This window comes from Thunnus maccoyii, chromosome 4 (assembly GCF_910596095.1).
Source record: "Thunnus maccoyii chromosome 4, fThuMac1.1, whole genome shotgun sequence".
Classification (NCBI taxonomy): domain Eukaryota; kingdom Metazoa; phylum Chordata; class Actinopteri; order Scombriformes; family Scombridae; genus Thunnus; species Thunnus maccoyii.
This window is the reverse complement of record NC_056536.1, coordinates 3,341,853-3,353,153: the sequence shown is the minus strand read 5'-3', so window position 1 is coordinate 3,353,153 and position 11,301 is coordinate 3,341,853.

The window sequence follows — 11,301 nt, the reverse complement described above, 5'->3', positions numbered from 1 at the left end:
CAGCCTGGAGACTGAAATATCAGTGAATTTAAAGTGTACCCACACAGGTGTTTTAACTCAAACTGTCTGGTGGGACAGCATCATTCTTCACTCCATCATTTTTAAAACTTGAAATTTTCAAAATAAAACAAAACAAAACAACAAAAAACAAAATATTAAATACAGTAAAAAAAAAAAAATCAAAAAAATCCAGGAATTACAACAAAACAACAAGCGACATTGTATTTCTGAAAGAAAACACAGCATTTGTGAGTATAAAACTTTCACTGTGTTCCAATTGACAATGTGCTGAGATGAATTATTCTTGTGTCAGAAATACAGTTATGTCAAACAAACAGTATCCAACACATTAATCAAACTAAGAATGTGGGTAGACAAAACATTACAGTGAAAAATAGTGAAAAAAGGAAGAAAAAAAAGCTGAACTCTTTCTGTTGACAGATGTTTTTCACTGACATGCACAGGAGTAAATAATAAGTTAATGACAGATTAATACTATGATTTAAAATGGGATTTGGCAGTGTTTAACAAACCTGAAATGACTTTATTGACTGAATTAAATGATCTAAAAGGAGTGGGTAATTCAAATCTGAATTCAAATCAAATCAAATCTGAACCATAACATAACAAAATATGTGATCAATACATTTTAATGGCATATAACATGGCAGATGTTGCGAGCTAACAGAGCTTGTTGATAAAATAGTGACTTAATAACAGGTAATTTACTTGGGAACAAAACTAAAACCTCCAAATTTGTTGAAAATATGTGAAGCTATTAAGTTCCAGATAGGATCAGGATTGGCCAGATATTTCTTGTGCCAGTTTATCTTAAACATGTAGTTAATCTTATATCATTGTTATTAGTGTATGGAGATTGATGACATCATCCCAGCATGGCTCTTCCAAGCTTTAACCTGAGCAAAAATCCAATAATCCAGAATAAGAGTAGAAACACCTGTGAGGGTGTGTAGTATATTTAAAATATTCCTTATTTTGTTCGGGACACAGAACGCCCAGACCCCTGTTGGTCCCTGGACACCAGTATGGGAATCACCGCTGAGAGTTTGCAAAAGAAGGTGAGCAGTGTGAGTCAGATTTGATTGCACAGGGCCGGCGTTATCTACAGGAATCATAGAAGGCATTTTGATATGTCACAGGTGTAACTAATACAATTAATGATGGCTGAATTCCATTCATCTTCAGTTTGAAGGTCCTGGTGTTGTGCATGCTGGCTCATTGTCACACTGTCATGACTTAAGGGGACATTTGAATAGAACAGAGACATTGTTAAACATTATTAACACCTGTGCTTTTCCTTCTATGACAGGTCAGAATGTCTGATGTGAAAACGGTCTATTTCTACCCTGCTGGCCTATAGAGGCAGCATAAAAACATTGTGCATTTACTCGAGTACTGTACTTAAGTACAGTTTTGACTTACTTGTACTTTACTTGAGTATTTACATTTGATGCTGCTTTATACTTCCACTATATTTCAGAGGGAAATATTGCACTTTCTGCTCCACTACATTCATTTGACAGCTTTAATTCATTTTCAGATGAAGATTTGACACAATGGATAATATAACAAGCTTTTAAAATACAACACATTGTTAAAGATGAAACCAGTGGTTTCTAACCTTTTTGGCTTTTGACATCAAAAAGCAGTGTGTAGTCGGGGTCACATTTCACATGTCTATGAGTTGTTAACAGCTCCACCAAATATTGATTTTTCCCTCTAAACTTCTCACATGGTTTCATTTCAATAAATGTTCAAATGATCCAATATTTCAGCAAAAATCAAAGATTAGAGAAAAAGCCCAAAAACTGAAAACAGATTTGTGTATCAGAACTTGGTTTTTTCTTCTTTCCTCTCCCATTAATCATCTCACGACCCCTCAGATTTATCTGCTGACCCTTTGTAGGGGCCCGACCCCTAGGTTGGGAACCACTGGACTAAACTAGCTAACTGTATATAAAGTAGTGTAAACTAGCTCCACCTCCAGCAGCTACAACAGTAACATGCTGCTCTAACACTGATGCTTCACTATTAATAATCTAATGATGTCATATATAATAATATAAACCACTACTTTTACTGCAATACTTTAACTATATTTACTGCTAATAATTATGTACTTTTACTTAAGTAGAATTTTTCATGCAGGACTTTTACTTATAATGGAGTATTTTCACATTGCTGCTGTATTAGTACTTTTACTTAAGTAAAAGATCTGAATACTTCTTTCACCACAAACTACAAAAATAACTACACAACATACACAGGTTAAGACAACTGTCAAATGCTGCTAAAGAGTATAGACAAGGTAAGATGGATAAACAGTTATGAATTTCCAAAATGATCAAAATAAAAACAATACATTTAGGAGCAAAAACATTTATGAAGAGTAAAGTTTTCCAGATCTTTTAAAACTGACTGAATTCACCAAAAGCTATCAGCTCTGAAAATATCAAGTCCTTTTGTTGATTGTTCTAGGAGGAAAGGGCAGCATATTTAAAGTTGTTTTTTTTTTAAAACTATGTAGAACACTGTGAGAATGAAGGGCCCATTGATTTTGATTTATACCATAAACTGTATGTACACAGGCAAGGAGCAACCAGCCAGGAGAGATTTACATACTATATAAAGGCCAACCATCACAAGGCCCAGTAGTTTTTACCCCACTTGTGGCCCACCATCCTTCTCATCAAGCTGAAAGAAAACCACAATAACCATGACACACTTACTTAAGATATTTTACAAATATCACAGCAAAGGTTGAGAAGTTAAAGCACAAAAGGGACCCAATAATTCATTATTAAGTGCCACAGTCTGAGTCCGTCTAGGAAAGCTTTTTATTAGGGCAATGAAATGCCAAGTATGTAATATCATTATAAAACCAAGTGATGCATATTTAATCACATCCATTTGGAACTCAGGAATAGTGTTAGAGTGGATTGAGGTTCCCCTGTAAGAGGAGCAGAACGAGGAAAGCACCGATTTCAAGGTCATATGATTCTTCAAATTCTTAATCCTCTCCAGACTTCAGTCACACGTGTAGAGCTGGCTCTGCCATGCCAGAAGGCAGACTAAGTTGTCCAGCAAGAGTCCGTCGTGGGTGGCTGAGTCATAGACTTCCACCACACCTGACAGCCCAAACATATTGTCAGAACAATCAGACACATCATTTGCTGCTTATATATGACTGCCACACTATGGAGCCCTGAGACAGGCCAAACGTAAAAGGCTATCAGTCAAATCAAAAATACAGTATAACTCAATACAATACATACAATGAATAATATCATTAGATAGATCATTAAAATGAAATGGAAAAAAGAAATATAGAGCTATATAAAATATAAAGATTTATATTTGTTTATTACAACACAGTACCTCCAATGTGGGCATAAAAAAAGAAATGAAATGAAAAATAAATGACCCCATGTTGAAGTAAACATCAAGTTGTATGGTCAGAGGCAGCTATGGAAGACATTTAAATCCACTAACGTTTGAGAGTAATGATAGAAACACTCAAACATACTGTCTCCATTAAACTGAGATTATATCACTCTTGAAAGGCAGCCACTGTTGCCACAAGTGGTTGAATAATGTCACATTAAAATTGCCTTCATTTCCCAAGATTCACTCTTGCTATATGACATGGAGACTCTTGAATCAGCTGCTTTTAAGACATCATCGTGTTCGACCACTGGGTTTGAACACCCAAATCAATGAGAGATTTTCGTTTTATTCTTTGTGTGCAAAGAAGGCATAGCTGAAACGTCTGTGCTTGTATTGGACAAGTTAAACAAAATAAATGTCTAATTGATTTGGGTGCAAACCCTTTTTTTTCTTTGGACTTTGACCTTGGTGACAAGCACCCCAGCTCCTCAGTGTCTTTTGGTTGAGTGCAGTGTTTCTTACCCCTACTTTATAAGTGACATTTGAAAACGTAATTTAACAGGCACACAAGTAGAGAAAAAGAGTCATAAAGTAAGAGAAAATACTCATTAATGTTATTTACAAAGCATCTATCAAAAGTTTGCTAAGATTAGCCACCATGAGCTACTGGTTATACCAGACCAAGTAAGACTGTAGCAGCAAACATCCTGAGTGTAACCAAATGGGCATATGTGTGTTCTATTGTTTAGGAATTCATATAATAATATCATTTTTATGAGGGAAATTGTGATGCTCCTGCTTCTTTCAGTTACATAGTCTTGCCTTAAAGCAAAAATAATTTTACATTGGGAGGAAATTGAGATTCTTTTATATTTCCAGTTGTGACTGCTGACCCATCACCACCATGTACCAAACTTAACAGCAGTTGTTGGAAGTGATAGACATGATCTTCTTAAAGGAATAGTTTGACATTTTGTTAACTACAGTTATTCCTTTTCTTGCTGAGAGTTAGATGAGAAGATCTCACCTGTTTGCTAAATATGAAGCTACATCTAGCAGCTTGGTTAGCTTAGCTTAGCATAAAGACTGGGAACAGCTAGCCCAACTCTGTCCAAAGTAACAAAATCTGCCTACCAGCACCTCTAACTAACTAACATGATTGTTGTTGATGTTGCAGAGAGCTTTGTGACGCAGGTGCAGGTGAATGGTATTTGACTCAGGTATGTCAGTAGGTTGAAATGACTGATAGCTGTCCTCTGTACATCATACTGTACTTACATGCTCATGGAACCTGGGCTACACAACATCCTTTTCTATGAGTCACTGTGTATCTATATATATCATCACATAGTAAAAATGCTTAAAACAGTGGTACATTACCTGTCATTGCAAGTACTGGCCCAGTGTTTTTTGCTCTTTACCACAAATAATTTATACATTAGATTAGAGGTTCCCAAGCAAACAAACAAAAATGAGGGTAAAATAAGAGAAAATTAACATTTTTCTGTAACACATCTTTATTAATTCCCTTAATCATGAGTAATGATCCGCTGTCAGCCACTGTCAGATCACTGTCAACCACTTTCTAAAGCACACCAGACAGCCTATTTTGAGTCTTGAACATTGAATTTAGATCGTTTTTGTTTTCCTCCTAGACAGCCATTGTTTTCCATAAATATTACATACACTATGTCAATCAAACCAAGACTTCAAGCTTCAAGTCTTTTATGACTTGCAGAATCTTATGGGCTTTGCAGACTTTTAAAAATAATCAAAATCACTAATAATAACTTATTTAGGCAGCACATATCAAAATGGAATCATCAAGTACATACGGGCTGTACCAGAGTTTGGGTCTTTGTGATGGAGAATCCCAGTTACCTTCTAGTGAAAGAGCACAGAGAGCAACTCCCAGGGCAAAGAATAAAGTTATTCCTTTTGGACAAAGGGATGAAATGAGCCTGCTATTTGGAACGGCAGGGTCATATGGTGACTACGGACACAGAACAGGTAGGCTCAAGTACAATGTTGGCAAGCATCTATCCACCTGAAATATTCTTGAAGAAGACTCACTGCTGGAGCTGCGGACCTCTGTAAAGGATCATTTCCTTAAGAGAAGTTAATGTATTTTTATACAGTAAATATGTTCTCTGATTGGCTTGTGGAGCAGAAAGACATCAAACTGACAGACACGCCGTTCCCCAGACACTTACCAGCAGTTTGTTGCCCTCCCCGGTCACTGCCCCCCCTCTTTGATCTGCCTCTTCCCCGCCTGCACACAGCACTGTAGATAAAGTGTCTGACCTCCCAGCAGACTTCCTCCCTCCCCCTGCACCTCACCCCTCCCACCTCCCCTCTGCAATATGTGCAATGCGATGCAGCAGACATCCTCTTTCCACCTACAAGGGGCGCCAGTAGCTACCTCATTGTCATCATGCAAAGCTTTTCTCTGCTCCTCGTCCTTTCCATGGAAGTATTAGGCCCCCACTGCCACATACACACACACACACACACACACACATACTCCCCCTCACTCCCGGTTCCTTCCCTCCTACCTTCGGTGCACACAGGACTGCAGAGGCCCTCTGTCTACTGGGTCTCTCTCTCTGTCTCTCTGTGAGATCATGATGTCATCAGCTGAGTGTCTGCAGCTCTATTCATGCAACATCCTGGAAAGTTTGATTCACATTTTGACAAGCAAATTGGAGGCTATTTGCAACATGTTTTGGCTGTCACTTTGTTAAGGTGAAAAAATGCACTGCACTGCACAATCATTCTGTATCTCTATACCATACAGCAGGACCAATAGGAAGAGCAGTTATTCAATTCTTATGTATTGTATAAATACTGGTCATTGAAGACTTTCTCCTTTCTCTACAAAAGACAGATAAGTCACTCAGTCACTCTATTACTGTGTGCTATATAGCCAGGTGGCTGAAAGTCCTACCTGCAAATTTGTCTGCATTCCTGATATAAGATATGTGTGTGATTGTAACTTCTACTGCAGCTATTTTGTTACCCTTAAAGGATAAAGTTGGAAGATTGAGATGGATCCGACATCCGGCAATCTGAGCAAAAAAAGATCATCATTTTTAACAGTTTTTGCATCGTAAACTGCATGATTTCATCTTTCATCAAAGATAAATCTTAAGATGTTTTTAGAAAACATAGGTTGCATAAAAATATGTATTTTTCTCTCATCCTGCATTCTCCCCAAGCCTCCAAAAATTGTTACACCAAGTTAAATGCTCAATCTTTCCCCTCGTCAGGCCTATAAAAATCCCAAAGATAAATCAAACACCTTATATTTTCACCTCCTTAGGCTTCTAGGTGAGATATAGGATTCATTCACCTTTTGAGGGCTCATAAACTCCTTAAAATAGGCTAAATACTAGAGTCTTTCACCTCATCAGGCTTCAAAATCCTTAAAATAAGTGAAATACTGTAAATATTCACCTCCCCAGGCCTCTAAACATTGTTTAAATAAGTGAAATGTGGCCTCTAAATGTCCTTAAAATGAGGGCGAAAAGGTTGAAAAAGGTTTTTCATGACTTAAGTCAGAAGTCCTCTCTCTCTCTCTCTCTCTCTCTCTCTCTCTCTCTCTCTCTCTCTCTCTCTCTCTCTTTGTGTTTAAGGGCTGAGAGTAATCATTCCAGACTGGCTCTTCCTCTCTGTATTGACCCCGTCCAGCTCTGCAGCTGCTCCTGCACCTCACTGACACTGTGAGTGGATGTTGCCACTGTGCACTCATGGAACTGTAAAATGCTGGGTCGGTTGAGTTCTCATCACCTCTTTTTTTTTTGCCTTGTGGCTTCCTCCCCTCCTTTATGCTTATTCTGTCGCCTCGCATTTTCTCCTTGTTTCAGTCTTACTGTCCTCCCTGTTTCACCGCCATCGCAACTGATTTTTCCCTTTTAGTCACTCGCGTCTCACTCTCTTCTTTCTTTCTTTTCGTATCTTGTTTTTTCTCTGCCTACTGAATGATTCGATTTCACCATAATCTTTCCATGAATCATTTGCACTCTGTGTGTGTGTGCGTGCAGAAAGCCCACTCTAACTGCAGGAGGCGCTAGCAGTAGGATTGCTCTTCTACCATCTCTCTCTGTCTCTCCCTCTCTCTCTCCACCCCCCCCCTCCCCCCTCAATCCTCCCCCTCTGCTGTGTCTGTGCACCCACTCCTCCCCCTCCATTTCCCCCCTACTCCATTACCCTGCTCTGCAGAGGAGGCCTCTTGTCTCCCCCGCAGTCTGCAAGGCCTTTCTTAAGCTTCCCCCCACCTCCACCACCTAGTCCTCCCCTCACTCCCTCTCCCTTCCCCTCTCTCTCTCTCTCTCTCTCTCTCTCTCTCTGTGTCTCTGTGCTGGTGTTATTGTCCCACTTTGTGTGGCACCCTGATCTAGATGACCTCTAGCGACTTGCAGTATTCAGTGAATGTGCATTACACAATGAAATTGTGTACCAACAACATCACTGTTCTCGAGCGTCCCTTCCACTGGCACACACTGGAGCAAATTTGCCGTTAATTTATCTTTTCTCTCCGTTGGCCGAAAGGAATCTCATGCTGGCTCCTTCAAGTTTCCTACAGGGGGCACCATCAGTGACTCCACTGCAGCCGTTATTACATTACAACCTGCTCACGACCCCCTCTACACATCCCGTCCTCTTCACCTCACCTCCTCTTCCTCTCACGTCTCCCTTTCTCTCCCCCTCTCCCTGCAGATGGCATTGTGTCCTGAGGTTTTGTTGGGAGCCCTGATCATCATGCTATCACCGCTCAGGTGGATGCAGGCTGCAGGTCAGGTAGGGGTGAATGCTAAACTGACCTGTGGCCAGTTCAACTAATTAGCCTTCCTCGCGTTAAGTACAAGGGCTGTTTTGTCTCGGCAGCCTGTACCTCTTTGTGTCTGACAGCACACACACACACACACACACACACACACACACACATTAGGGCCTCTCTTTCTCTCCTCCAGCTACAGGGGGCGCCAGTCTCTACACCACCACCAGCACCTCCCCCTCCCTCTCCCTCTCCCTCTCCCTCTTGCGCTCTTCTCCTTCTGCCTCTCCTCCTACCTCCTACAGACACCCCCCCCCCGCCACCACCACCCCACCACCCCACCACCCCATGTGCCCCACCACTTCCTCCCCGCTTTCTACCTTGCCACTCTCTACTCCTCCACCCTCTCTCCCTTCCTCTCCTCTCCCTCAGCTCTGCTTCTCCACCCTCCACCCCCCCCCCCGTTCCTCTCCTCTTGCCATATCTCCTCCCTCGCCCGCGCTCCTGTCCCTCTCTGACTCCCTTTTTCCTCTCCTCCCCTCCCCCCAGCTCCTTTCCCCAACCCCTTCCCTTCCCTTCCCTTCGTCTCCCACTCTCTCTCTCTCTCTCTCTCTTTCTCTTTCTCTCTCTCTCGCCTCCCCTCCCCTCCCCCCTTTGAAAGGCTGTTAAGCGCTCCTTCTGCACACAGCACTGCAGATGAGGCCTCCGCCTCCCCCACAGTCTGCCAGGCCTCTCTCTCTCTCTCTCTCTCTCCTTCAGCGTCCCCCACCACTCCTTCCCTCCCTCCCTCCATCCTTCCCTTCCTCCCTCTCTCGCTCCTTACAACAGCATAGCAACACTGACTGACTAGCCAGCCAAGGAGACTCTTTCCTCTCTCTCTCTCTCTCTCTCTCTCTCTCCCTCTTGCACTGGGGTAATTTCCCTCCATTTTAGATTCCTCATCCCAGGGTGGCAAAGGATGGGATTGGAATGAAACACTTGGAGGTAAAATATATATAGTGAGCGTACGCATCTAATCTCACCCAATTTACCTGGGTTGGTAGACTCATTTGATTTAACTCAGATCTGATTCATCCCTTCTCTGGGAGAGAAGCTTTCATCCAATGGCACACCTCAGCAAAAGGTTAATAATGTAGTGTTCTATTTCTACCCAAGGCTTTCCCACATCTGATCATTGGTAAGATGCAGACAGGGTCCATTTGGTGCAGCTGTATAACCGGGCCAGAGGAGGACATATTGTAGCACATCATATATTCTCTTTCATGTTCTCCTAAATCCTCTCATTGTGCACATGGAAAAGAAGGAACTAATACTGAACAGTCACATTAAAGATCCAAAGGTGTAACCCCCGCCACCATTCAAGTTTTCATCTCAAACTCATTGAATCTTTAACCTTCAGTTTACATGTTCAAAAATATACCACTGAGGCTTCATCAAGCAGCGAGACCATCGCTCTGCTGTTAACAGTTAATACCGGTCAACCTTCCTTCTAATTCTGTTGGGCAACTTCATTTTGGTTACCAAGCAATGCTGGATATTCCTGGCCACTTAAAACAGCTCCTGCCAGTTTAAACTTCATATTGTTACTGTGATGCATCGATGTGCACGAGCACGGAGGGAGATCATTTCTTTCTTCAGAAATATGAACACATGGGAATAAAATCCCATCACTGCATCCTCAATCTACAAAGAAGTGCAAAATCTCATTAATGCTTTGCTGATGGATTTGTCAAGATATTTCAGAACTGATTGGTCAATTAAATATTCAAATAAATTACAATTCAATGAACTCTAACTAAGGATTATTTTCATACCTGGAGATTGGATGCTTTGGTGTCACTTGTAGACTCTCTGTAGATGATTATAACCTACAAAGACGTTGACTTAAAGCAGAAAAGCAAACGACAGGGATTTTTGTGGCGCAGAATATCTCATATTCATTATTTCTCCCAATGAAGATAAACATTTCTGTAGAAACTTGCAACACTACAGCCTTCTAATCATCTAATAACTGCCTTATTTACCTTAAAATGCCATTTAATTCTTCTGTTTATGTATAAATCTTTGCTTTTCTTCACAGGGAAGTTGACAGTAATTGTGTACCAGTAGGCACACATAAAAAAAATTAAAAAATAAAGTATTGTATTTATAATATATATGACACAAAGATCTCTCTCTCTACATCGCTGCCTATTCAGTGTAAAAGGTTTTTGCACTGGCTTGCAGTGTTTTTCTGGTTGGGTAATATATTTCAACAGTGAACAATGTTTTGCAAGAGAGATATTTGTTAACAGCTGGTTGGTGTCTTGAATATTAAAGCCGAGACGTTGTTGTTGAAAAGGCAACAGAGCGGTGTTGCACTACAGTAGCGGTTCTCGCTCCTTGTTGGCTTTTGACCCTTTAAAAATGAAGCAACATCTCACACACACAGGTTAGTGTGTTCATGGGTTGTGTGCAGTGATTTTTACTTCTCTGATTTGTCTCATCTTAAGGATATTTAGAGACCTGAAGAGGTGAAAGAATCCGGTATTTGACAAAAAAAAAAAGATCAATTTTCTGTCACAGATTTTTCTTGTATGTCTTGAATTATCTGGTGACCCAACCCCCCCAGATTAAGAACCACTGCACTACAGCCATCTGTGCATTTTGCACTATTAACCATACAACCTTTAGCTTCCACTGAGTACTCAAATAGGACTAGTACAAACATTTAATCCCTGGAGTTTTGGATTTGAAACTGTTTAAGCAGGAAGTTTAAGGACAAACTTTGTGTGTAGATAACTGGGGCATGTTTACAGAAGTTGCAGTCTGAAAGAAATGAAATCTTTTCCTTTCTAATTAGCACAACATTACAGTACATTCACAAGCATGAGAATCATTTATGTGCAAAATACAGAAGATATTTTTGCATGTCAGTAGGAAAAGCTTAGGTGTAAATAATCCATTCAAAGATCCTCTCCAGACATGTTTTAAGACTATAAACACTGCTTGGATTAATGATTCATTTGTGTCTGATGGTTTTTTTTTCCTGCAAAAAACAGTTTGATTAAATTGTTAAAAGTTGTAAATGAATTGAATGAAATGAATGAATATGCAGATATGGTTCATGTCCAAAG